The sequence below is a fragment of the Mesoplodon mirus genome, assembly GCF_964341445.2.
Source record: "Mesoplodon mirus genome assembly, chromosome: 1".
Classification (NCBI taxonomy): domain Eukaryota; kingdom Metazoa; phylum Chordata; class Mammalia; order Artiodactyla; family Ziphiidae; genus Mesoplodon; species Mesoplodon mirus.
Genome location: NC_138976.1, coordinates 30,646,354 through 30,671,702, shown reverse-complemented (window position 1 = coordinate 30,671,702; position 25,349 = coordinate 30,646,354).

The window sequence follows — 25,349 nt, the reverse complement described above, 5'->3', positions numbered from 1 at the left end:
CATCAGTGTATACATGTCAATCCCAATCTCCCAGTTCATCACACCCCCACCCCCACCCCCCGCCGCTTTCCCCCCTTGGTGTCCATACGTTTGTTCTCTACGTCTGTGTCTCAATTTATGCCCTGCAAACCAGTTCATCTGTACCTGTAATGGGTCATTTGATTCAAGTAATATCAAACCTAGCTAATTAAATTCATTTAATACAATTAAACTCTGCTCAACCCTGCTCCCCCCACCCGAGAGAAACCTAGAATACTCTATGAAGGAAGGTCAGATCAAATCCAAAGTGCTACCTGTTTCGTTATGTACTACAACCATCATCCATTCAGTCAGTCAGTAAGAGCTCAGTGGATGCTGAAATCAGACCCTTGTCCCTAAGATGCTCATGACCTAGAGAGGGAACACCCATGGAATCAAGCCAGAAGCACACCACAAGATGGATGTTACAGGAGACTTAGATGGAAAATGCTACAGATGCATAAAGAAAGTAATCCCAAATTCTCTCTGGGAACACAGGAAATGGCACTTAACCAGGTCATAAGTCAACAGGAGGATTTCATAGGTAGAGATGGGGCAGAACTTCAGGCAAAGAAAACAGAAAGAAAGTCATGTGAACAAAAACCATCATAATGGATTCTGGTAAGTTCCCTGTGACTGGGGTGTATGTCCTCTACACTAGGGTGTATATGAGTGTGACAGGAGATGAAGCTGGAAAGATGGGCAGGATCAGGTAGTAAAGGGCTTTGCCTGCTATCCTGTGAGAAATGGGAACCACTAAATTCTTTAAGTAGGGGAGTGACATGATCAGATTTCTGTTTCACAAACATCGTTCTTGGAGCAATGTGAGGAATTAGACTAGAAGTGGGGAGACCTGTTAGGTGGCTGTTCAGGTAAGAACTGATAAGATCCTAAACCAGGGCAGAGGGGATGGAGAGAGGGATCTGACACTAGACAGAGTTCAAGGGTAAAACTTGTAAGACTTAAGATAAGCAGGACGAGGTGGTAAGGAGTTTCCTTGCTTGAGTAACTGTGTAAGTGAGTAAATTGCATCTCCCTTTCCCTTACTTCTTCCTGACAACATCAGGATGACGATTAAACTAATTTTATTCTTTAAAGGTGTAGCCATCCTTAAGTTAAATCCTTACCGGTTTTGGTGAATTCTCTGCCTTTTAGGTCCATACCAATCCAAGGGAAAGGCCAGAAACTTGCCTTCTCAGCCTCCTTTGCAGCCAGGATCCACACACAGGAATCCAACTCTACTTATCAGAGATACTAGAATTTTTTTGGAGCCTAGTGACATGAAGAAGGGGTGCCATGAAATCCACTTTGGTGATGGTGGTCTCTGGTAGATGCAGTCCCTAGATGGGTCAGAGGCAGAGGTGTTAGAGATGACCTCCAGACCCTGCCTTTTCCATGAAGTGAGCTGGTGTCTCTACGCAGTGGTGCAACAGTTCTGTCTCCTCAGGGCAGCTCTGTGGTGTGTTTGGGGGGTTATTCCTGGAGACATAACCTTCAGCCCTTCCAGGCATTCTATGAGTTTTCTAATAACCTTTCATAAATCTCTTTTCTGCCTAAACTAGGTAAAATGGTTTTGTTTGCAACTAAAATCCCTAAGTGATACACTTCTCCCTGGTAGTTTGGCTGCAAGCAACAGAAACCTCCTCCTTCTGATTAAAATAGGTAACTGGTTACCTCAAAGTAAAAGTTACATGATGGCAGCACAATCATTATTACAAATATAGAGTAAGCCTTTACTTTGTGCCAGGCACTCTCATAAGTGCTTTACGTAGGTACTTCATTTACTTCTTGCACAAATTATCTCAAATTTACCAATGAGGAACGGAAGCTGAAATATCCCAGTGTCACACAGCTAGTAAGGGTTAGAACAGCTACTTGAACCCTGGCAGTCTGACTCCAAATCTGACACTCTTATAACTACCCTGAACTATTTTGGTGTTAGAGAAGCTCATCGTTTATGCAGCCTTATAGTTCATCCAGTCCAAGTTGTATCTCATACCTGATTTCCTTTTTTGCACCCCCAAGTGGAGAGTGATTTACTCTCACTAGGGAAAGTGGGGGTATGGGATGGTATTAAGAGGGGGTGGTCTTTGAGAGTTGATTAGATCACGAGGGTAGAGCCCTCATGAATGGGATTAATGCCCTTAGAGACCACAGAGAGATCCCCTGCCCCTTCTGCCATATGAAGAAACAGTGAGAAGACAGCTATCTATGAACCAGGAAATGGACCCTCACCAGACCCTGGATCTGCTAGTACCTTGATCTTGGACTTCCCAACCTCCAGAACTGTGAGAAAAATAAATGTCGTTTAAGCCAAAGAGAGAGAGAGAGAGAGAGAGAGAGAGAGAGAGATTAAATGGAGCAAGAAGACATCCTTGAAATCCCTCCATTTCTAGGAAGCAGGTACCAGGCTGTACTGGTTAGAATGTGTTTGGCTGCAAGCACCAGAAGCCCCAATAAGTAGTGTCTTAAATCTTACAGATATTTATGTCATTTATCAAGAAAACAGGGTGTAAGCAGTTCCAAGTCTGGTTAAGTAACTCCAGGTTATCTTAGATCCAGGCTTTTGTATCTTTCTATTCTGCATTCACAGAGGATTAGATTTTTAGCTTCAGGCTGACAAAATGGCTGCCCTATATAGCTGCAGGCATTGTGCTTTTTCAAGGCTGCTTTCAAAGTGGGAAGTTGGGTGTGACAGCAAAACCTCCTTTCCAAAAAGGTACTCAACTTCTAAAAGTCTCACTGGCCATACCTATGTTTTGAGACCTCTCTTAAACCCGTCACCAACAAATAGGAATGAGATTATCATGAATGGCTTAGATAATTCATCACTTGGAGAAGGGTTAGTCCTACCTTCCCTGAGTACTTTGCTATCTGCCTAAGACCTGAACAAAATCTGGGTTCTGGATCAAGGAAGGGGGTGTGTGGAAGTTTGGCTGTTGGGTAGGCAGTAGATAGGGTTTGCCACAGTAGACTGTGGCATCAGGATACTGGGCTTCTGGTCTAGGCTGATTTGTTTATTTGCTTAAGAAATATATTTTTAAATTAGTGTTGAGTGCCATGTGATCTTTGGACCTGCCCATTACTTGCTGTGTATTTTGACAAGTCATTTGAACTCTCTGGGCTTCAGCTTCCTTCTCTCTAAAATGAAATGGCCAAAGTAGATGATTTTGACAACAAACAACTGAATCCAAAAATGGGCGGAAGACGTAAAGAGACATTTCTCCAAAGAAAACATACAGATTGCCAACAAACACATGAAAAGATGCTCAACATCACTAATCATTACAGAAATGCAAATCAAAAACACAATGAGGTATCACCTCACACTGGTCAGAACGGCCATCATCAAAATACCTACAAACAATAAATGCTGGAGGGGGTGTGGAGAAAAGGGAACCCTCTTGCACTGTTGGTGGGAATGTAAATTGATATGGCCACTATGGAGAACAGTATGGAGGTTCCTTAAAAAAATAAAAATAGAACTACCATATGACCCCGCAATCCCACTACTGGGCATACACCCTGAGAAAACCATAATTCAAAAAGAGTCATGTACCACAATGTTCATTGCAGCTCTATTTACAATAGCCAGGACATGGAAGCAACCTAAGTGTCCACTGACAGATGAATGGATAAAGAAGATGTGGCACATATATACAATGGGATATTACTCAGCCGTAAAAAGGAATGAATTTGAGTTATCTGTAGTGAGGTGGATGGACCCAGAGTCTGTCATACAGAGTGAAGTAAGTCAGAAAAAGAAAAACAAATACAATATGCTAACACATATGTATGGAATCTAAAAAAAAAAAAAGGTTCTGAAGAACCTAGGGTCAGGACAGGAATAAAGATGCAGACATAGAGAATGGACTTAAGGACATGGGGATGGGGAAGGGTAAGCTGGGACCAAGTGAGAGAGTAACACTTACATATATACACTACCAAATGTAAAATGGATGGCTAGTGGGAAGCTGCTGCATAGCACAGGGAGATCAGCTCGATGCTTTGTGACGACCTAGCGGGTGGGATAGGGAGGGTGGGAGGAAGGCTCAAGAGGGAGGGGATATGGGGATATATGTATACATATAGCTGATTCACTTTGTAGTACAGCAGAAACTAACACAACATTGTAAAGCAATTATACTCCAATAACGATATAAAAAAATAGTAGATGATTTTGAGGTCTTTCCTCACATGCCACTCGTTTCTCTTCTGTCTTTTATAACAGGTTTACATTAAGAACTATAATTTTTGCTTTAGACTAGTGTATATGACAAGCAATAGGATAAGCATGGTGTGTCTTCCAGGGTTTTACCCAAAGATTTGGAAGGAAAGCCTTTGAAATTTTTGTTTTCTGTTATGTAATTGTGGGCCTATTATGGAATATGGTGCAAAATTCTCATACTTGGACAGTGGCCACATCTCTTTTGGGGATATGTGTTTGTTCTTCTCTATAGCTAGAAAACTTTGTGTGTAGCAATGACTAATGTTTTCTTAATTCAAAGAGTGACTTAGGTTATTTACTTACCACTTGGGTCTGCTTTCTAGATTAGAGGTTCTCAACCTCAGCACATCGATATTTCAGGCCAAAGAATTCCTTGTCGTGGGGGGCTGTTTATGCATTGTAGGGTGTTTAGCAGCATCTCTGGCCTGTGCCCCCTAGATGCCAGTGACAGTCCCCTAGGTGTGACTACCAAGAATGTCTCCAGACATTACAAAATGTTCCTGGGGGGTCGGGGCAATTACTCCAGTTGAGAACCAGTGATGTAGATGGATTAATATTTGAATTCTTTCTCTGCCTCTTATTCAGGATTAATAGTTCTGTGACCTTGGACAAGGTGCCTGATAAATTTCAGCTCCCTTATCTGCCAAATAGGGCCAGTTCATAAGATTGTTGTCTGCATTAAATGAGGTCACAGGTATTGAGTTTAGTATGATACATAGTCTTAGTAGGTCTTCTATGAATTTTAGTTCTCTTTCTCTTCGGTTTTCTGGGGGTGTAGAACTTTCCAGTTGGAAGGGATCTTAGAAGTTATCTTACCAAAATTCTTCATTTTATAAATTAATGAAGGCCATATAGGTAATCTGTCTTCCCAACCCTGAATCTATCTTTATACTCAACTAATGCAAAAGAGACATATCAAAGTGGAGTTGTACAGAGTAGATAAGTTCAAAGGCTCTTTCTTGCCAAGGTTGATTTACAAGATTCTTGCCCCTGTAGATTTCCTCACGATGTATTACCTGTGAGAGAATTTCTGAAGCACTAAATTGCAATTGTGACTCAGACTGAGTTCAAATGTTTGGTTTCAGGGACCATCATTTGTCTCTTTGGAAGCACTTGTCCTGTGCACTTTGAATGTTGGGGAATGTTAAACATTGAAACAAAACATATGGAAAATGAGAGTTAATGCTCTGAGCCAGCCAAACTTAAAAAAAAATTTACAGTCATCAAGAACATATAACAGCTGTTCAAGAAACAGAACAACAACAGAAAAGAATCAGAAAGATTAATGGGTAACTCCAGTTTTGCTCTTTCTTCTCTGTCAAGGACAGGGCTATTCTGATGAAAAAGACTGGGACAAACTGATAAAAGGGACTAAATCCCCTGAGAGGGGAGATATGGGTTAAAGGCTGTCCTAAAAGAGTTTGTCATCTGGACTAAGCAAATCTCTGCACGAGCTATTGGGAGATTTGCTGGTGAGACCATGCAACCACTGTTGATAATCTGAGGGACTCATAGAAAATAGGAATCATATTGAAGGACTAAGTAGGGGCACGTATCTTGATTTTTAGGAAATACAATTAATTTTCCCTCCCCACACTCATGAACTATGAATTCATGAGTTTGGCACCAATCCTAGGCAAAATTCCATAAAAGATTATTCTATTAATGCCTTATGAGTGCTTACAAATTAAGCAGAAATGCCTCTAAGTCAGTAGCATTTCAGTAGAACAAGTCATGCCAGAGTAATCTAATTTCCTTTTTTGATTAGGGCCATTAGAATGGCTGAGCAGGGTTGTAGAGTGAGCACAGAATATCCAGATGACAGCAAGGCATGTCTCTTGTGACATCCTTGAAGGCAAGACGAGGAAACATGGGCAGGATACAGATATCATGTGGTGGCTGCATAATTATGTCCAGTGAATAACAATTAATGGATGGATAGTGATAAGAAAGCAGATACCCAGTGGCTACTGCAGGACATTGGCCCTAGGCCTGGGCCTGTACACACTTTATTAGCATATTAACCAGATCAGACAATGAATGTGCCATACCCTCGGCTCTCTGGGAGATCTACTTGGTCCATAGGCTTTAATGAAGTGATAGATGTGGGTAACCATGGTTTGTGCCAAGTGACCCCAAGTTCCAGGGTACAGCTTATTGAACTCATTGCTCTAGGGATATGTGATCCATGGTACTGATCCTTGTAGATCTGGCCCCTGACTACCTCTCTAGTCTCATTTTTGCTGCTCCCTTCCCCATGCTCCCAAGGTGTAGCCATACCAACCTGTAGTAGCCTGCACACACTAGGTTGTTTTATGCCCCCTTTATTTTGTACATTTTCCTCTGACTTTAGTGCCTTTGTTTTCTGCCTACTTCATCTGCCTGACAAGTTCTTACTCATATTCAAGACTCAGCTAAACCTTCCTGTCCTCTGTAAAGCCTTTCCTTTCCTTCCTAGCCTTTTCTGGCACCATTCCTAATAAATTCTTCTTCATCTGAAGTTTGGTACTTGCACCCATGGCCGTTTAACAATTATCACAATATATCAATAACTTATTTACTTATCTATTTCCCCTGCCCTCTGTTCTCTACCCCCACCAATTATTGCCCATACTAACACTTCCAGCTCATTGAAGATAGGGACTGGATCCCATCCAGAGCCTGGTATATAACAGAGGCACTCAGTAAAGGAATTAATGAATAAATAGCTTGTGTAAAATCTGTTATTCTGGCTCTCTATTACTGAGTTTCAGCCTGCTGAGAATCACAATTACATTTCTATTTATCCTGGGTGCTTAGATGCAGCTTTCCAAAGGATTTTTAAAAAATACACCAAAGAGGATTCCTTTCCCCTCTAGTCACCTGCTATCTTAATAAGGGCTTGTAAATGCATTGAAGCAGTAACAGAATCCTTTATCAAGGTGCACACAAACCACACTACCGCAACCTTACAGAGCCTCACAGGGCTGTTAGTGCCTTGATTCACTGGGAAGCACACACCAAAAGCCCAATTTTTCAAGGCTCCCCTCCTGTGGCACCCAAGAAAGCACATCTATGCGACCTAGATATCAAGAAGAATTTTTAGGAGTGTTGTCTGCACTTTTGAAAAGGAAGTTGAGCCTTACTCATCTTATCTCTTTCCTTGACTCCGAAAGTAAGTACCACCTTATTTAAATGCAACCAGATCAGGGAGGCATGAAGAATAATTCAGCCTTCCTGGTACTTTAGGAAGAGTCTAATTATTATGGGAAGATCTGGATCTTTTATTTTAAAAGGATGCTCTGTGGTATAATGAAAGAATTAAAATTCAAATGGGGGCACCAAATGCAAGTCAGCAGGCATTTATGTCTGTGCCAATTATTCAGTTCTAAATAGCTAGACCAGGCAGCGTTTGTTGCAGGTTGGCAGAGTTGCTTGACTGGAAGACTGGCAGCCTGGCTTGCTACCAATGTCCCTGAGTCCATTCTGGTCCCCATGTAATGGGAGTTGGCATTTAGCACCCTCCAAAATGCAAGGGATGATACTCCATTTGTGATCCTTCACACTCAGAGCCAGGACTGGCCTTACACGTAAATTCCTGCCAAGTCAAGGGTCAAAAAGCCTGGGGTTTTGGAACAGGCAGAGCAGGGTGTGAATCTGCAATGAATCACAGCATCTGAAGGAAACTCAGACCCAATTAATCACCTTTAAAGGGGCATCTGAATTGATTAATAATGTATATATGCAGACTTTTCTGTTTTGATCACAAAACAAGTGTGAAACACTTACAAGCTTATAATCCTTATTATATGACACTGGCCTGTTTGTAAAACCTTCCTCTGAAGCTCTCATAGTGCTTAATGGCTAGTGCTTATTAATAATAATAATGTCATATGTTTAGGTAGAACGTTCCACTGTGGCCTCCATGTTCCCATAATGCCATGGCTAGGAAGCTCTAGAGCAGTTGGGTCCTGCTTTGTAGTTGAGAAACGATGGTTAGAGGGCTCAATAGAGTGTGAAGATAAGTAGAAACTTAACATGCTTGTGGCTGTTTCTACAGGGGAAGTGTCATGGGTGAAGATCCCTGCAGATATCAGGATGGGGCATGCCTTTTGTTTGCTGTGGTTCAAGCTCCCCACTTTTGGAGACAAGAAGACACTGGATCACACTCACTGCTCTTCTCTATTTGCCATTTGAGGTCTAGGGGCCTGAAAAGACATCTGCAGGACCTAGAGAAGGTAAGGCTGGGCTCAGAGAGAGAAAAAAATGTGTTCAACACTTGCTTTTAGCCTCCTCAGAATAACAAGAGCATATGAAGTAATCAGGGCTTTGTGGGGTCCACTTTCAGAAAGAATAGGGCGAAGATAAAGTTAGATCCATGACTTACACTGTGATGGTACATTTTATGTGTCAACTTGGCTGGGCCACAGTACCCAGATATTTGGTCAACCACCAGTCTAGATGTCTCTTTGAAGGTATTTTTTAGATGAGATTAACATTTAAATCATTAGATTTGGAGTAAAGCAGATTACAGATGGTCTCTGATTTAGGATGATTCAATTTACAATTTTTCGACTTTATAATGGTGCAAAAGCAATACACATTCGGTAGAAATGACACATAGAACTTTGAATTTTGATCTTTTCTCAGCCTTGTGATATGTAGTAGGATACTCTCTCGTAATGCTGGGCAGAGCAGGGGGCCGCAGCTCCCAGTCAGCCATGCGATCACGAGTGGAAACCATGGATATGCTTACAACCATTCTGTACCCACACAACCATTCTGTTTTTCACTTTCATATAGTATTCAATAAATTACATGAGATATTCAACCCTTTATTATAAAATAAACTTTATGTGAGATGCTTCTGCCCAACTGTAGGCTAATGTAAGTGTTCTGAGCATGTTTGTGGTAGGCTAGGCTAAGCTATGGTGTTCGGTGTGGTGTTTGGAATGTTATCTATACAATTTTCCACTATAACTCTATATTACTTGTATAATAAGAAAAAAGGTTATTATTATTATTTTTACAGTACAATATGAATGGGGTGGAAGAGGTGACAAGGTGGGGGTGGGGCCAGTAGAATTAGGAACTAAAAATCAGGGGCAACAATTTCCAGAACTTCGTAAGAGTTCAAAAACTGCTGTCCTAGTCTCACATTTGTTATTTTTGTCATTCTTCTGTTTCCCTCACTTGATTTGGAGTATACTTATGAAAAATGGGGCATATTTTGGGGAAGCAGAGAATGGGGGAGGCAAAGAGACTGTGTCCTGTTCATAACCTATGTGATAGGGGTGAGAGTGGGAGGCAACCCTAGAGAGGGGGCATACAGCCTGGAAAGAGAGTAGAGAGCAGACAACCCCTAGGGCCACAAGAAGGAGACAGGGGTGGAATGACCACCCTGAAGGAAGCAAAGAGAGTTCTACCTACCAGGAGGTAGGAGTTTGGGGGCAGACACATATGGGGTAGGCCCATCCCAAATATTTGCTGGCCTCACAGCAAGAGGCCCATATACATATCTCCAGATGTGCACTAAAGTTTGAAAACCACTTCATACTCTATTCACAAAAATCCAGCAGCCCTGCATGTACTTCATAAGGGGAAAATTAAAGGATTCTTCTTTGGAGAAACTGTTCAAAGGTGGAAAGCTTATATATACTGACACCCCCTGTGAAGAAAGCCAGCTTGCCCAACAGTCAAGCCCACCATTTAACAAGCCTTAGCCATGCAAAAACAGCCTCCGTCAGCATTTTAGTTCCTCATGATTAACCATGAATGGACAATCAAGTATCGCAAAATATTTAGGGAAAGCCTCCAACATTAAAAAGAGAGACCAAACCAAGTAGAGGGGAAAAAATACAATATATGGAGCAATACCTAAAAAGTTTAGAATTAAAATTCTCTAAAAGGGAAGAGAAGATACTGCATCCCTTAAACAAGAGCAGAGTGCCATGGTTTAAAAAAAGAGGTACAATCAGAGAACAAAACAGAACATATAGAAATTAAAAAATATGGTACCTGAAAGTTTTAAGGATTCCCATGACTACCCACACATTCAGTGATTCTCTAGAAGGACTCCGAGACGGTTGTAACCATGGCTATTATTTATTACAACAGAAGATACACAGCAGGATCATAAAGTGGAAGATACATCAGGCAGAGTCTGAAGGAGTCCAGCTCAGGCTTCCAAACTTTTTCCTCTGGGCAGCATGGGGTTGCTGTAGAGAACATGCTTTGGCTTACAGCAGTGAAATATAGAAACCTGTACAGTGTTTTTGCCGGATAAGCCCTCTTAAGACTCACAGTTCACAGCTTTTATTGCTAGTCATTCAAGTACTCTCTGCCTGTGCAACCAGCCACAATTACCAAAGTTCCATTCTCTCAGGAGAAAAGCAGGTGTTCATCCTAAATCACATTGTTTGCACAAACAATCTAAGGCTGATAGGACAGAATTCAGTACCCCAGGCACTCAAAACGCTTTTATCACTTAGTAGCATGGAGTGCATACCAGAGACCAAGTTCCCAGGAGCCATCTTTAAAACCTCCTAGAGATAGCACCATCAGATTTGCTATGTTAACTCTTTCCTGAAGAGTGAAACTGAAAATTCCATAGAAAAAAATGAAAGACAAAATTGAAAAAAATCTTTTGAGAATAGGATGGGAAAAAAGATAAAGCAACAGAAAATAGAAAAATGATAAAACTACGGAATCAGTCCAGGAAGTTTGACATCTAAGATGGACAAACAGAAAAAAATAGATGGAATAAAAGTCATAATAGAAGAAAAATTTCCAGACCTGAAGAACCAGAGTTTCCAGATTGAAAGAGTCCATTACCAACACAACGCAGTAGAGGCCCATGAAGAGCAGATTGTGAGCTGTACTAACTGCCTTAGTGTCTGGGACCTCCAGCTACACCAAGCTGACATGTTGCCCATCATTTGCTCTTCAACAGTTCATTAACATTTCAGTTGATTTCTTTTTACCTGCTTATCTGGCAACCACCATTTTTTTCCATGCTCTGCCAAAAGCAAATGTTTATGTGTCTTATTTCTCCTTGGAGGAGTTTGTTTGGAATTCGTGTTACTCAGTTGCCTCGTGAACTGAGCTCTTTGATGTTCTCAAAAAGAGTTATCGTTTTTAAAAGATTTTTAAAAGGGTTGGAAATCTTTTTTTTTTTTTTTTTCTGTAGTTTTATACATCCTAAGGGGAAGTGGGAGTTGCATACAGATTTAGGACCAATACCTGCTGCTATGCCTGGTGTTTCCAAGCCCTAAGACTTTTCTGGGAAAATTATTTAAAAAATTAGTTCACATGTTATCAACATCTCCGTCTTCAGCAACTTTGTTCACAACTTCCCCTGGTTTGCTAAGTCACTGAAGAAAAAACATCTCTATTTGTTTTTTATCTTCCAAAAATTCAATGGTTTCATTTATCCTTACTTTTTCCATAGTCTTTATTCTTGTGAGTTTTTTTAAAATTAATTTTTGTTGGAGTATAGTTGATTTACAATGTTGTGTTAGTTTCTGTTGTACAGCAAAGTGAATCAGTTATACACATACATATGTCCACTCTTTTTAGATTCTATTCCCATATAGGTCATTACAGAGTATTGAGTAGAGTTCCTTGTGCTATACAGTGGGTTCTTGTTAGTTGTCTATTTTATGTATAATAGCATGTATGTGTCAGTCCCAATCTCCCAATTTATCCCCCTTCATAGCCATAAATTTGTTTTCTACATCTGTGACTCTACTTCTGTTTTGTAAATAGTTTCATTTGTACCATTTTTTTAGATTCCACATATAAAAGGTATCATATGATATTTGTCTTTCTATCTGACTTACTTCACTCAGTATGACAATCTCTAGGTCCATCTTGTGAGTTTTTTAAAAACTTTTTTATTCCTTTATTATCAGTTTATTTGGGTTTGGGGAGAGACTGAAACTAAATATACATTTTCATTCTGTCATGTTTATATTGGATAGCTGAATGCAACTTATGTGGAGACTGAACCATGACGTGACTTAGCTTTATGTAGCTGAGCTACATAAAGCTTTTTTAAAAAATAAATTTATTTATTTATTTTTGGCTGCATTGGGTCTTCGTTGCTGTGCGTGGGCTTTCTCTAGTTGCGGCGAGCAGGGGCTATTCTTCGTCACAATGTGCAGGCATCTCACTGCAGTGGCTTATCTTGTTTCAGAGCACGGGCTCTAGGCACACAGTCTTCAGTAGTTGTGGCATGCAGTCTTAGTAGTTGTGGCTTGTGGGCTCTAGAGCACAGGCTCAGTAGTTGTGGCTCACTGGTATAGTTGCTCTGTGGCATGTGAGATCTTCCTGGACCAGGGATTGAACCTGTGTCCCCTGCACTGACAGGCGGATTCTTAACCACTGTGCCACCAGGGAAGTCCCTTTTTTCTTTTTTTTTTTACAGAACATGGATTTTTAATGAATTTCATACTGCAGTGAAGACACTGAACACTTAAAAACAATTACATCAACACAATAAAAACACCTGCTCCTACACAACACTTATAAATGCACACTTTTCCCCCCAAAGAAACTTTTTTTCACAGATTTAAGCAACAGATGATTTACATACATTATTTACTTTATTTTTTTAAGAAAAGAAATTATTTTAAAACATTGATATTTTAATTTTTAATAACAATGAGGCATCTCTCAACGAACGTCTACACCTAAGTATACTGGGACACTACTGTTGGGAATTACTGAGCCAGTCGAACAGCTTAGGAATTTTTGCTAAACTTTCCATTTTATTTTCCTATGTAACTGTTTCTTTTTTCTTTATTATTATTATTATTTTTTGCGGTATGTGGGCCTCTCACTGTTGTGGCCTCTCCCGTTGCGGAGCACAGGCTCTGGACGCGCAGGCTCAGTGGCCATGGCTCACGGGCCCAGCCGCTCCGCGGCATGTGGGATCTTCCTGGACCAGGGCATGAACCTGTGTCTCCTGCGTCGGCAGGCAGACTCCCAAACACTGCGCCACCAAGGAAGCCCCTCTTTTTTCTTTTTTAGCTTGAATTATTGAGGACATTTTCTCAGCTCTTCATTTGGCTCATAAGCTCTCTATTTTCTGACTAACCATTGGTATGTAAGTTGTTCATGGGGTGTGATTGGCCTCTTTTTGGTCAACACCATTTGGAGACTAGTGATACTCATCTAACAAAGGATAGAAGGCCAAAGACCTCAGGGTTCTTCGGTGAAGGCCCTAAAAAGAGGGTGTCAGGCTGTAAGTGAACATGTTTCCTCTCTTCTTAGGGAACTACAATTTCTCTCCTTTGTCTTAGAGTTCAAGTGGTCTTACAGCTTATTAGTAAAGAGAAGTTATTCAGATATTTCTCATTTAAGACATCTTCCAGCAGTCTGGAGATCAAGAAAATCTCAATAAGTCAGTCATATTTTATAGTTTTATTCACTAAGATTTATTAATATGAAGTGGATTTCTATGAGTCTCTCTATTACAAATACAAAATGAAATATTTTTTTATCATGGTAGAAGACACATAATACAAAACTAAAATGAACTAGTTTTTAACATGAAAAACGTGTACAACCTTTGTAGAGTCCCTTCCCCTCTCTGGGCCTCAATGTCTTCAATTATAAAATGAGCTTCTAGGACTAAATAATTTCTGAGGTTCCATTTGTTATTTTTTTAGCAGTTTTATTGAAATGTAATTCACATACTATGTAATTCATCTCATTAAAGTGTACAGTTTGATGGTTTTGAGTGTATTGCATTGTTAATTTTTTTAGTAGTGGTAAATATATAAATATAAAACACAAAACATAATATAAAATACATATACAAAAAATATAAAAGATAAAATTTCTCTTTTAAATATTTTAACAATGTAAGTGTATAATTCAATGGCATTAATTGCATCCACAGTGTTGTGCAACCATCATAACTATTTCAAAAACTTTTTTTTATTATTCCCAAATAGATAATTCTATTCTAGATAAAACTCTACAAAGACCCTCAAACCCAAACTGGAAAAAGACTAATTTAAATTCCCAATCCCAGTGTTATTAGGTCTGTTATGTGCTATTACGTATTTATGTACACTCTGAGTGTTTTCTAAGCCCCATCACAGGCACATTAATGGCTCTAAAGAAAGAGCAAAAGGGGAGAATGAAATGTGGGTTTTAGTTGGATCTTGTAATTGTGAGCCACCAGAGAGTCTTCATACTCCTGTCAGCAGGTTTCAGTTAACTTTCAAATTAAGCCAGATGGCTTTCAAAAAATATCCACTACCAATTGGTGAATTTGGGAGCTTTTGGAGGCTGTATCCACACATTCTCTCCAGGAAGTGATTGGAAAGCTGTTATGGATACCCCTGCTGAGAGAGGCTCCACATGTCCCTGAATATTCCTTCAGGGTTTGTGAGTTGTTCATAGCACAAGAACTGGCTGAAATTTTGCTTACACATTGCAGTACCTTCTTTGGGTTGTTGCTGGATTAATATCTCCATGAGATCAGAGAGAAATAAAACTAGAGAAGTTGCATCTGGTTGCACATTGACCACATAAATTAAACTAACTGTCCTTGTGAAATGGAGCAGGACCCTATGGTCCTTGCCTGCCATGTCCTCAGCCTGCCTTTTGTCTGTGAAAAAACTTCAGCCAAAGAATAAGTTTAATCAGAGAAATGAGAAAATGCAGAAACAAAGGAAAACAGTCAAAGGAGACCAAATAATAATAGTTTAGTCATGAAGCCTAGTCAAAGACCTGTAGTTCCTCCTCAAGTGCTACAGATAATATTCTGAGCCATATACTGTGAGCTGTCTTATAGATACTGAAACCCCCACTGGGTGGAAGAAGTTAACTACATGATGACTAGACTGCAGCCATGACATAAGCTGCCACAATTCCGAGAATTTACCTCAAAGAAATGGAAACAAACTGACCCTGGAACTGAAGACTAACTGTACCTAACACAATCAAGATGACGCTGGTCAGACCACCGATGACCAATTTCAACATGACTGTCAGAGCTGACTGTGCTGTTTCTGCATGTAGCCCCCTCCTTCTGTCTATAAAAGCTCTTGTCCACTGGTTGTTGGTGGGGAGGGGAAAGGGGGAGTTGGCCTTTGGACAGGAGTCTGCATGCGCCCTCCCCCAACAACCCCCATGGCCGGCATCCAAAATAAAGCCAACTTTCCTTTCCACCAGCTTGCCTCTTTATTGGCTTTTGAGCGGCAAGCAGCCAGACCCCACTTTCAGGTACACTTGGAGTTGCCATCTCCTTCCTTGCTTGTTCTTTCTAAAGTCTTTCAGGGACACTGCTCCATCCATTATTATCCAGAAATTGCACCAGTGAGTAGAAGGCTTAGGGAAGTGAGTTCAGCTACCCTAAAATAACATGAGGTGCCTTTTTAGACAGTAAATTCTCCACCACTGGGTGTTCAAGAAAATGTTGGATCATTAGGTATCAAAGATATGGAGGGTTGTTCATGGAGGTGGTAGGGCATTGAGAAGGATGATCAATAAGGTTCCTTCAAATTCTGAAATTGTAAGACATGGTGGGTAGCGTTGCATAGTGGTAAAGAATTTGGGCTTAATCATACAGACCTAGATTCAAATTCTGGATCCTTTACTTAATTAGCTATGTAGCTTTTTTAAAAAAATATTTATTTATTTGGCTGCATCAGGCCTTAGTTGCAGCACATGGGATCTTCATTGCGGCGTGAGGGATCTTTCGTTGCAGCGTGCAGTCTTCTTTCTAGCTGTGGCACACAGGCTCCAGAGCGCGGGCTCAGTAGTTGCAGCACATGGGCTCTCTAGTTGTGGTGTGCGGGGTCTAGAGGATGTGGGCTTAGTTGCCCCCGTGGCATGTGGGACCTTAGTTCCCTGACCAGGGATCGAATCCGCGTCTTTTGCATTGGAAGGCGGATTCTTAACCAATGGACCACCAAGGAAGTCCCCACTATGTAGCTTTAAGCAAATTATTTTACCTGTTTTTATACTATCCTCATCAGTAAAATGAGTATAATCATAAGATTAAATAAGTTCATGCAGGGGAATGCTTAGAACAAGTGTTTGGCAGTTTAATGCATACTTAGTAGATGTTAAGCATTATTGTGATTTTTATAAAAATAGTAAGAGCCACAGCTTTTGAAAAATGAATTAAAAGTTCTGTGCTTATAACCTAGCCCTGCTTCTCAATATCCATGTGACTCTGGGCAAATCACTTCACATGTCTGGGCCTTGGTTTCCTAGTCATAGATGTATAGATACCCTTTCTTTTAAGACTCTTGAAGGGTCTTTCTTTCTTTCTTTCTTTCTTTCTTCCTTCCTTCCTTCCTTCCTTCCTTCTTTCCTTTCTTCTAGTCAAAAGACTAAGATGATTTTTATGGGATAGTAGTTTCTTAGGAACATTAAAAGATTGAAAGCCAGCCTGGCCTTATGGGCAAAGTACTGAACCAGGTGTTCAGCCTCTGCTCTGAGTATTGAGATATTAATTTTGTGCTGTCTTGAAATGCAACCTTAGACCACTGTTCGATAACTCTGTGGCTAGGTTTGTCCAACAAAATTGGAGGTAACCACCTCTGCCTTCTCTTTGCCAGCAAGGAATGGTTTGAGGTACAGTGGGATAAATTTATTAAAGCGGTTTGGGGACTTCCCTGGTGGTCCAGTGGTTAAAACTTTGTGATCCCAATGCAGGGGGCCTGGGTTCGATTCCTTGGTTGGGGAACTAGATCCTGCATGCCACAACTAAAAGATCCCACATGCCACAACTAAAAGATCCCGCATGCCGCCATGAAGATCCCGCACGCGACAACAAAGATCCTGCATGCCCCAACTAAGACCAAGCGCAGCCAAATAAATAAATAAATAAATAAATAAATATTTTTAAAAAAAGCAGTTTGATTTTCGTTGAAATTAAATGGGCTTTGCTAAATGTAAGGTCATATTATTTTTATGAGCTAGAGAATCACTTGGGAATCTATGATTGAAAAGGTTAAGTCATCTCACTTTTTATATCAAAATTAAGATCTCTGAGAGTGCTTGAAGAGGGCTGCTAATTTTTGATTTCACAAGGAGAGTGGAGCCATCGATGATCTATTACCCTTTCATTGTTGTTGCCATTAAACATCAGTTTTCCTGCCTCTATATAGGAATTCTTAGAGTGTATGGTTTGGTTTTTGGACAATTTTTGATTCTACTCTTGTGAAACTGGGCTTCTCAGTTCTCGTTCTTATGTTACCCCTTGTGAGATTCCTAATCCACTGGAAAGCTGTGGGAGTGCTAAGGATGGAGAGAATGGTGGAGGTGGTGATTAAGTCTTCTATTGTATCTAGACTTTATAATGATTGGGTCATGAGCAAGAAGAGGGAGTTATCCAAGTCTTACAGGACCAACTGGGGTGTTTCTCCTGAGATTCATATGGGGAATTTGAGTAAGCTGACATCCAAGAGGGTTGAGCTTGTACCCAGATGAGGGGAGGGGGAAGAGCACAGGTAGGTAATAAAAAAAGAGGAGAGCTTGAAGAGTCTATGTAGAGAGGCTCAAATTTCCATCTATGCATGAGAGATCTGATGTCTCTGCCTCATTCCCCGGGTATCTCTCTCTCCCATAATTCCAAAACCAATTTTCTAATCCATACTTCTCTATGGGGCCCCAACCCAAGATATCCAACTGTGGGTTGTCCCACAGTTACCTCATACATGTCCCATACTGGACTTAAGAACTTTCTCTACCTCAAGCTGTTCTGCCTCTTGTATTTTAATCTCTTCGTTCAATCAGCCATCCAAATATCCAAGCTAAAAAATCTGCAGCCATCCTCAACAATTCCTTCTCCTTGACCCTGCACCACTCATTCAGTAGACATTTACTTACCATTTACTATGTACCATTGCTAGATATTGTGCTGTAACAGGAGAGACAAAGATGATTAAGACATGACCTTGAATATAAGCAGCTCAGTTCAGCAAAGGAAGCCAACAGGCAAACACAATACAGATACAAATCCTTTTTTTTCTGTCTCTTAAATGATTCTTGAATCCATTTCCCCCTCTCCATTCCCACTGCCAATACTTAAGTTCAGAGCTTTTATTTGGCCCAGATTACTGTAATTATCTGGCATAGTTCCTTCTTTCCATTCCTATTCTGGAAATACCCTACTCCCAGAGTAACTGTTTTAAAGACACACTCTGCCTCAACCAAACACCTTTCCAGTTTTACCCCCCAGCATTCCACATGTCACTCTCTATACTACCCCTCACCTAATTTTAGTCATGAGAGCTTCTGTGGCCTTGAGCATACTATTTCTCTGCCTAGAATTCCCTTCTCTATATAGTGGATTTTTATTTCTCCAGTTTATGTCCCTTCCTCCATGAGTCTTTTCTCAAGTACTTAGACAGGACTTAATGCTCCCAGAGGACTCTTTATACCTCCATTTAAACCATCAATTATGCTGCATGTTTTTGGATTCATGTTGTTATTATTATCTTTTACTTTGTTTTTGTGTTTTTAGTGTTTTCTCACTGGCCTGTACCCTCATTAAAGGAATATATCTTACTCCTATTTCAGTCTCAGGATGCTAGACTCAGCAGAGCCTTTTGGATCATCTAGTCCAATCCTTTCATTTTACAAAATGAGACTGAGAGAGAGAGGCAGGGACCCACCCAAGGTCAAGTAGCTACCTAATGTCAGACCCGGGATGAGAGAAGCCAGGCCTTGATTGTTAGAATAATGCTTATATTACTCAAGCTCCCTTTGTAGATCTGAAGGTAGTTCATAGCCAATCTGGACATATCGGTACAAAAGTGTACTTGTTTTCTTAAAGTAAATTCACTTTTTAAAAAATTGTTCAGGGACTTCCCTGGTGGTGCAGTGGTTGAGAATCTGCCTGCCAATGCAGCGGACACGGGTTCGAGCCCTGGTCTGGGAAGATCCCACATGCCGCGGAGCAGCTAGCCCCGTGAGCCACAATTACTGAGCCTGCGCATCTGGAGCCTGTGCTCCGCAACAAGAGAGGCCGCGATAATGAGAGGCCCGCGCACCGCAATGAGGAGTGGCCCCCACTTGCCGCAACTAGAGAAAGCCCTCGCACAGAAACGAAGACCCAACACAGCCATAAATAAATAAATAAAATTTAAAAAATATTGTTCAGGTTCCTCTTTTCCTTATGTCTTGGTGATTTCATCTATAGATGTCAAAAACTAATAGTTTTTATACCCCAATCTATGTAGGAACACAATTCCATTGTATGGATGTACTAGACTTATTTACCTATCCTCCTATTGATTGACATTTAAGTTGTGTTCAATTTTTAAAATTGTAAACAATGCACATGGTGAACTTTTAAAATTTTATAAATTTATTTATTTTTGGCTGCGTTGGGTCTTCGTTGCTGCGCTTGTGGCGAGCGGGGGCTACTCTTCGTTGTGGTGCACGGGCTTCTCATTGTGGTGGCTTCTCTTGTTGCAGAGCACAGACTCTAGGCACATGCGCTTCAATAGGTGTAGCTCATGGGCTCTAGAGTGCAGGCTCAGTAGTTGTGGCGCACGGGCTTATTTGCTCCGTGGCATGTAGGATCTTCCCCGACCAGGGCTCAAACCCGTGTCCCCTGCATTGGCAGGCAGATTCTTAACCACTGCACCACCAGGGAAGCCCTTAAATTTTAGAATGTTAAAGTTTTTAGCTTACAGTTGATTCATTGATCAGACATTTATCAAGCTTCCATTCTGTGCCTGGCACTGTACTTTTTTTTCTTTTAACATCACCAGTTAGAAGAACAAGCTCTGCCTGTCAGTTCATAAGATGAAAATGGGATTTCTTGATTAACTGCCCAGCCCATAATAACCTTCATCATGAGAGCTATAGTTTTAAGAGAGCCTGGTCTGTACAGCTACTGTGCCAGACATTTTACAAGCATTTATCCATAGATATGTAACTAGTATCCTCATTGTACACATGAAGAAACCGAGTCCTAGAGAGGTTAAATAAGCTCTGCAAGGACACATAATGAATAAGCAATAGAAATGAGTTCATTCATTCAACAAGTTTTGTTTTGTTCTGTTTTCTTGGAGGGCCTACTAAGTGCCAGCCATTATTCTAGAATCACATTGGGAAGTAATACAATGGTAAGTAAACCAGATATGGGGCTTACACTCTGACTGGCAGACAATAAATAAATAAATAAATGTAGATATTCATAATTTGTCAAATTGTGACAAGTGCTATGAAGGAAATGATTGGGTGCAATGGCAGAGAGTATTGGGGGGCAGGGTGAGGAAGACAGCTGCTTAGATTGGGTGGTCAGAGAGGCCTTTCAAAGGAGCTGACATTTAGCTGAAAGCATGAAAAGAGTAGGCAGAGTTCTTCCAGCAGAGGCCACAGCTGGTTTGAAGGCCTGTAATGGGAAAAATCTTGGCAAACTCTGATGTGGCTGCAGGGAAGCTGGTGAGGTCAGGGTGGCCCAGGATGAGGGTGGAGAGAAGGCAGCTTTGATGCTGCAGAATTTCCTAGACTATGGGTAGGAATATGCATTCTATTTGCCATGGAATGGGACAGCCATCAAAGGTTTAAGCAGGAGGTGAAATGGTCTTATTTATATATATATATTTTTTTGTGGGGGGGGGGTTACGTGGGCCTCTCACTGTTGTGGCCTCTCCCGTTGCGGAGCACAGGCTCCGGATGCGCAGGCTCAGCGGCCATGGCTCACGGGCCCAGCCACTCTGCGGCATGTGGGATCTTCCCGGACCGGGGCACAAACCTGCGTCCCCTGCATCGGCAGGGGGACTCTCAACCACTGCACCACCAGGGAAGCCCAGTCTTATTTATATTTTTAAATAATCACTTTGACTTTTCTGTGAAGAAAAGGTTAGAGAGTGGAAAGAGTGGAAGTCCTGAGACAAGTAAGGAGGACATGGAATCCAGGTAGGAGGTGACCAGAGCTTGGGCTTGGGTGGTTGTATTAAGGAGCGAGGGAAGGTGGTAGACCTACCTGTTTCTCGGTGGTGTAAATGGCAGGGCTGTGTGACCTTAGTATCTGCCTCTTCCAGTGCCACAGTAATTGCAACTCGCTGTCTGAGAATGGAGAGGTCTTACGGAAGATTCTTATTTCTGGAATCTTTTAAACTCTCTTTTGGCTTCTGAAAGTTGAATACTCTTTTCTTTCAAAGGACTTGAAAATGTCTTTGTACTCAGTTCCACCACCCACATTTGTGATGCACTGGTAAAACATTTCTGCAAACCAGGGCTAGTGCTCACACTGACTCCTGACTTCACGCATTTTGCAAATGCGCAGCTCAGTGAATGTGACTTCCTGCTGTTTGTGGTTTACAATGCTGCAAGGGATGACTTTCTATGAGGCAAAAACTGATAATGGTCTATTTTAAGTTACAAAGAATTGGGTGGTAAAAGGAGCGAGGAAGGAAACCCTAAATGCTTTGAATGAATTATTGGATTTATAGCATCTAAAGTGACATTTCTTTTTTCTTTTTAATTTTTAAATATGTTTTAAAAATTATTTTTCCCTTTTCTCAAAAACAATGAATATTTATTACCAGGAAATAGGAAACTACAAAAAAGAAGACCCACAATTCCACTTACCCAGAGATATCCCCTGTAATGCTTTAGTGTACATGAAGGTAACTTTTAAGCAATCAATTTGCTTTATTTTTACTAATATTTTACTAATATTTTACTAATATTAAAAATCAATCATGCTCATTATAGACAGTCTAAAGAATATAGAACATTACAAATAAGGTAATTTGTCATCCAAAGGCAGACATTGGTAACATTTTAATATGTTGTCAAGTCGTTTTAGTGTGCGTATTTTTTATAATTGATATACCATCTATTTATTTTTCCACTCAATATTGCAACCAAGTAATTTTTCTATGTTATTACAAGCTCTTCATAATTATTGCATTTAATCACTACATAAAACTGCAATCTGTGTTTGCTACAATGTGCCTTGAATTCCTAACTGTAAAACAATAAATACATAAAATAAAAATAATACCAACCTCACTGGATTGTTGTGAGAATTAAATGGGTTAAATGAGTTGATGAGCACAGAGCCTGATGCATGGTTAGTGTTTAATCAGTGTTAGCAGCTATCATCAATTTCTTCCTATGAATTTAGTCTACTTCATTTTCATTGTTTTATGTAAATCCTTAGTGAAAATCTTGTCTGCAAAGCTCTTTCTGTATGGATGATTTCCATTTCTTTTAGAGTTAATCCCCAGAAGTGAATTTACTGGGTCAGAGGGTGGGCATAATGTTAAGAAATTTAACACTGTTTGCAAGTGTCCCCACAGGATACGTTGGACATATGGAGATTTGGATTTTGCTACAAGGGGCTGCCTTGTTGGCAATTGCTGTGTGTAGGTGGGTGGTATCACAGGAGATGACCTACAGGGTTAATATTCTGGATTTAGAATAATATTGATTCTCAGTTGCAACATAGAGGAGAGGGAGGCATGCCTTCCTAACTGGGTGTAGCAGAATCACCTAGGGAGCTTTTTAAAAATTTTGTTCCCTCTTCCCTCTTTTCAGCATCCTTATGCACCTGCCACGGCAGCATGGGGCATGCCTTTTCCTTCTGAAAAAAATCTCACCATCTTCTCTCTTCCACATCACTGATAAAATAACCACTTTACAGGTAGAAGTGTATCATTTCCTTTACAGGTGTTAGATGGGAGAATTTTGAGAAGCAATCAATGGTTTAGGTGATGGCAAGTAGTGGTTAGGACTTGGTCTGAAGCAAAAGAGGAGATTGTATCTGTCAACTTGGAGAAAGCTGGCTTGGTGCATGCCTGTGGCTGCCTGTAGTGGTCCACAGCTTTGTTCTGGGCCCCTCTAGGAGATTATCTGCTGAATTTAGAGTGTGTGGTGCTTAAGGCCGCTATGGAACCACAATTATCTTTTTGTTCAGATCTGAGATCAACTTTCAGGCCCTGGGCTGTTCCCTTTTAATTCCTACACCTCCACCGTGGTGGACTCCTTATCAAAGCTGCTGTTCCTCATCTTCCTCAGCCATCCTGACTATTGATGGCACACAGCTTTTTGTTTTCCACTTTCCACGCTGTTCAGTTGGGGCTTAGCTCACCCCAGCCCCAAGTCTGGCCAGACTCTTCCATCTCCTTGGCCACAGTGATTGGTTCAGAGGTGGGCACATGACCCAAACTGGAGGTTTTTTCTTGGAGCTATGAGGAAAGACAGAAAAGTCTTCCTCTGAGGTGCAGGCTATATGGATGATGTAAGTGCCAGCTGCTGGAAGCCACTGTGAAACTTTCTGCCCTAGGAGAGAATGAGGCCATATGCAAAGAGAGCAGAGGGAGAGGTGGAAGGAGAAATCGGGAGCTCAAGGACACTGCTTGAACTCCTGGTTTTAGTTGTGGAAACTACAGTCTCTTTTAATACCTTTTGACCCCTTTTTTGCATTTCATCCACTCCCCAGCCCCCAACTCTGACAACCACCAATCTGTTCTCTGTATCTATGAGCTTGAGATTTTGTTTTGTTTTGATTTTACATATAGGTGAGATCATACAGTATTTGTCTTTCTCTGTCTGACTTATTTCATTTACCATAATGCCCTCAAGGTCCATACGTGTTGTCTCAAATGGCAAGATTTAATTCTTTTTTTATGGCTGAATGGTATTCTATTGTATATATTACATACCACATTTTCTTTATCCATTCATTCATTGATGGACACAGGTTGTTTCCATACCTTAGCTATTATAAATAATGCTGCAATGGACATGGGTGTATATGTCTTTTCCAGTTAGTGATTTCATTTTCTTTGGATAAATACCTAGAAGTGGAATTGCAGAATTGTATGGTACTTCTATTTTAAATTTTTTGAGGAGCGTCCATACTATATTTTACAGTGGTTATACCAATTTGCATTCCCACCAACATTGCACAATGGTTTCCTTTTCTTCACATACTTGACAACACTTGCTGGTTCTTGTCTTTTTGATAATTGCATTCTAACAGGTGTGAGGTAATAGCTCATTGTGGTTTTGATTTGCATTTACCTGCTGATTAGTCATGTTGAGCATCTTTTCATGTACCTGTTGGCCATCTGTATGTCTACATTATTTTACATCTTGATGAGTAGATATTATTCACACTTAAAATTCCTTGCAGGCATGGACACAGGTAGCACAAAAATTGTAAGTGCTCAAGAAATATTTGAGTATTAAGTATTAAATAAATGAGTGAATGAGTCAATGGCATAGTATCCTTAACCAATTTGGTTTCAGATTCCTTTCTTCTTTAGCTTTCTTCCCTTCCCTTTTGGGCAACTGGAGATAGCCAACAGAACCCAGAGTTCAATTTCCATTGCTTCTTTGCTTACTAGCTGTACACCTTTAGTCAACTTTCAAGTAATTGAAACTCTGAACTGTAGTTTTTCCATCCATAAAGTGGGAAAAGTAGTAGTGCCTCGAGGGGTTATTGCAGGATCAAGGGGACGAAGCACTTACGGCCTTAAGCAAAACACCCACTTCACTGTGAGGGTCAAATGTCGGTTCTCTTGAGAACTCTTATTTACCCCTTTTTGTGACATCCACATGGTCCCTAGGCAGAACTAGCTGCTTAATCCTCGGTGCTCCAGTGGCTTTTTCTTCTTTTTCCTACGAGAGCATTTGCCAGGGTGGGTTGAGATTTTTCTTTTTATAAGTTTCTCTTCCCTAGCTGGGCTGAGAGCTTTTCCATGAGCACAAATGTGCCAGTTTTATCTCTGTATCCCCAGTGCCTAGCACAGAGTCTGGCGAACAGCAGAGCTCAATAAAAGCCTATAGAAAGTGGGGAATTCCAGTTCTAACGACACTTCTCCCATGAAATATTTTTTTTTTTTTTTTTTCCGTACGCGGGCCTCTCACTGTTGTGGCCTCTCCCGTTGCGGAGCACAGGCTCCGGATGCGCAGGCTCAGCGGCCATGGCTCACGGGCCCAGCCGCTCCGCGGCATATGGGATCCTCCCAGACCGGGGCACGAACCCGTATCCCCTGCATCGGCAGGCGGACTCTCAACCACTGCGCCACCAGGGAGGCCCCCATGAAATATTTTGATCCTCTAACTAGGAATAATTTTTCCCTCTGGTGAGAACTGAGTGCTCTGATCACATTCTGCCTTGAAC